This window comes from Nematolebias whitei, chromosome 5 (assembly GCF_014905685.2).
Source record: "Nematolebias whitei isolate Nwh7 chromosome 5, NemWhi1, whole genome shotgun sequence".
In the NCBI taxonomy this organism is placed as follows: Eukaryota; Metazoa; Chordata; class Actinopteri; order Cyprinodontiformes; family Rivulidae; genus Nematolebias; species Nematolebias whitei.
In genome coordinates this window covers 21026116-21030018 of record NC_056502.1, presented here as the reverse complement: position 1 = coordinate 21030018, position 3903 = coordinate 21026116, and positions in this window count along the sequence as shown.

Sequence of the window (3903 nt, the reverse complement as noted above, 5' to 3'; positions counted from 1 at the left end):
GGGGGGGGGGGGGGGGGGCATTTTGGGGATGAGACGTGCTGCCCAGAGACGCCACGTGATGTGCAGTGACTGGTGATCGAACCTGGGACTTTCGGGTCCCAAGCCGGCTGCCCTGCCTCTACACCATCTCGGCCTCCTATATAAAGTTAATGAAGCAACACTTTGAGGTCATTTTCTATCATCCTGTACAGCCGTGTTTCACTTGGGTGTGGAACAAGGGTTAAAGATCATTTGTTAGGTATTCACATATATTTATGAGTATTTACACCGCTCCCTTCTTTGAACCAGTTTCAAGATTAGTCGATAATTTGAGACCTGAGGTTATCAGTAAAGGTAAAAAATATAGCATAATCATATTTAACCTTAAAAGTCTCCTGCTCTTGTTGAAAGAGTGAACTAAATCAATTAAATATGAGTTTAAATCTGTCAGCTAATAATAAATAAAATGTTATAGTGTCAGCATTAGCTCAAATACGCTCCTTACCATCACCTATTTTACTACAAATCATTACAACAGTGTAATTAAATGAAGAGTATGTGTTAAGAACTGATAAACAAAAATAAATGACCTGTATGAAAAGACTGACCTAAAATAAATAATAAAAAAAACATTAAAGTATTGACAAAATGTATATTAGAAGTACCGTAATACATATTTTAACTAGTTTCAACTACATGAACAATAAAAAAATGTCAAATGGAAGAAGAAATAATATTGAGCATGCATCAGGATAAGAAATAATATTCTGATTCCTAAAGTTTCAAAATCATTTGCATATTCTGATTATAATGTATTCGTTTAGAAAATATTTGGTTTCAAAAGGAGTCCAAGATATAAAAGATATAACAACTTAACAAAAAGCCTGTTACAATTTGCTACAAAAAATGTCCAATAAACATCAGAAGTAAAGAGAGGTCAAAGCTCCATGTGAACTGTGATGGAGTAAAGCTGCATGAAATGGATAAATGTCATGAACAAGTTGAAACTGCAGTAAAGTACTAAACTATGCTGGAGTTAATTTGCACTGTTTGTTGTTGATCCTCCAAAAGTGACTCACAGTTGGAACCTGAAAGCCACTAGATGGCAACACAAATACATCAGTTTATGGGAATCAATCTGATAATCTGGCACTTTCCTTCCTCACCAGTTCTTAAGGGTGGCACCACTTCACAGCAAGACTATAGCCTTATAAAATATCTTTAAACTATATTTAAGTGCTGAATTAAGTATAAATAGTGTATAAATAAATATTTATAAAAGAGTTAGAAATCAATCACCACATTTGTGCAAATATATTTTTGTACAGATTTTAACTATATAGTTTTTATTGAATCAGATAAATAAGATTTTGCTGATTGCTAAATTCCTTTAATTTGTTCAGTTTAGCACTAGACTTTATTGAAAAGTTTTTGTCAAGATGTACGTAAATCATCAAGAATACAAAGTCAAAAACCGACAAACCACTATTAACCATTTTTAACAAATACACTGTAAAGGTTTACATATAGTTTACAGTTTGGTTATAGCAGGATTATCAATAATTTATTAATTCTTTTTTTTTTTAAGCTGTTCTTTTGTAAAGTGACAGGCAAATAAGAATATTAGCAAAAGTTTAAAAATGTTTTATGTTAAAATTTTCTTTGGACACTTTATGATAATATTTTATTATTGTTTTAGATTTTAATTATCAGTAGTAGCATCAGTGGTATAATAAAGGAAAAGTTGTGCTTAGAACTAGTATATGGGTTGCCAGATAGGAAACCACAAACTATCACACCGACCCTTTAAAACTGTCGCGTTTCTATCGTATGTGCGGAGTGAGGGTGTTCTTTGTTCAGTGGTGATTAGGGGTGGGGGGTTACATGAAACGCACTTTCTCGGTCAGTCGGCCGCCAATATTTGTTGTGAATATGAGCAATTTTACAGAGTGTAAACTCTGTAAACAGAGCGCATGTCCAGGACTAAAAGCCACATCAATGATAAATAAATAATTAATGGGGAGTGGGGGATGAAGAAGGAAGAAAAAGTTGTGTCGGAGTTTATTTATCGTGTCAGCAGCAGAGGGGAGAGACACGGTTCATGCATGGCTTCCAAAACCACAAGGCAGGGGCCATATTTGTTCATAACTTTATTATTAGTATAATGACTTGTAAAAGGAATAAATACAGAAAATAAATGTGGTTTACAATAATATTTATTGGGGTTTCCCTTTAAACTTTTATCCCTATGCTGCTAACTAAACATTCAGCCCGAACTTGAAACACCATTTCGGGCGGGCAAACCCGCATAACACTGCAACTGTTCACTGCAACCCATATAATGCATTTAATCTGAAACACCAACGGTAATAATCCAAACAGGATCAGGTTTCAGGTTTAAAGTTAACAGTAGCATAGAATATTAATTCTTAGGAAGTGACCCAGTGACCCAGGATATTTAAAGCTGTTAGTTGCCCTCACTTGCACTAAAGAGAAAAAAATACAATCAAAAAACTGGGCGGACTAACAAAAGAAAAAACAAAACTCGAAGAAGGACAGCAGGTAACAGTGATAAACTGTGAAAACACAAGACACGAGATTACTAAATACAATCATTTTAATCAGATCAGTCTCTAAAAACAATTTAAAAATCACTACGCACCTGTAGCGTCTAATAAGCCAACACCCAGTAAGGGCAAATCCAGAAAAGCGCTGACAAGTGTGGCCCTACCAGCCAAAACAAAGATATAAACAAAACCACACGAATACAATTTAAAAACCCAGAAACTTGCAAGCCTGCCTGTGGCGTTGAACAACCCCACACCCAGGCAGTCCCGCTTCAATCTCCTCTTTGTTGAAACTGTGTGGTCCTGTTGTAAAAATATCACACATCAGAAAAAATCAACAGTTTAAAAACAATCAATACCTTTAAAAACAAACCTCCAAACCTACCGCAATCACATGCACGACAGCATGCGTGAACCCAGCACACACCTGGTCAATCAAAGGAAACTGCACCCTCCCATTCACACTGCCAACTTCACTTTTATAGAGGCTTAGACCACAGGCTCAGACTAAGAGTTCTGGCTCACACTACGAGCTCTGGCTCAGACTACGAGCTCTGGCTCAGACTTCGAGCTCTGGCTCAGACATTAAGCTCTGGCTCAGACTTAGAGGTCTGGCTCAGACTTAGAGCTCAGGCTCAGACTACGAGTTCTGGCTCAGACTTAGAGCTCTGGCTCGCACTTAGAGCTCTGGCTCACACAAAGAGCATTGGCTCAGACTTTGAGCTCTGGCTCAAAGTCTGAGCCATTGCTATGAGTCTGAGCCAGAGCTTGAAGTATGAGCCAGAGCTTGAAGTATGAGCCAGATCTATATGTGTGAGCCAGAGCTCGAAGAGTGAGCCAGAGCTCGTAGTCTGAGCCAGAGCTCAAATTCTGAGCCAGAGCTTGTAGTGTGAGCCAGAGCTCATAGTCTGAGCCTGATCTCTAAGTCTGAGCCAGAGCTCGAAGTGTGAGCCAGAGCTCGAAGTGTGAGCCAGAGCTCGAAATCTGAGCCAGAGCTCGTAGTGTGAGCCAGAGCTCAAAGTCTGAGCCAAAGCTCTTTGTGTGAGCCAGAGCTGTAAGTGTGAGCCAGAGCTCGAATTTTGAACCAGAGCTCTAAGACTGAGCCAGAGCTCGTAGTCTGAGCCAGAGCTCAGACTTTGAGCTCTGGCTCAGACTACGAGCTCTGGCTCACACTTAGAGCTCTGGCTCAGACTATGAGCTCTGGCTAACACTACGAGCTCTGGCTAACACTACAAGCTCTGGCTAACACTACAAGCTCTGGCTCACACTTAGAGCTTTGGCTCAGTCTTCGAGCTCTGACTCACACTACGAGCTCTGGCTCACACTTAGAGCTTGGCTCAGACTTAGGGCTCTGGCT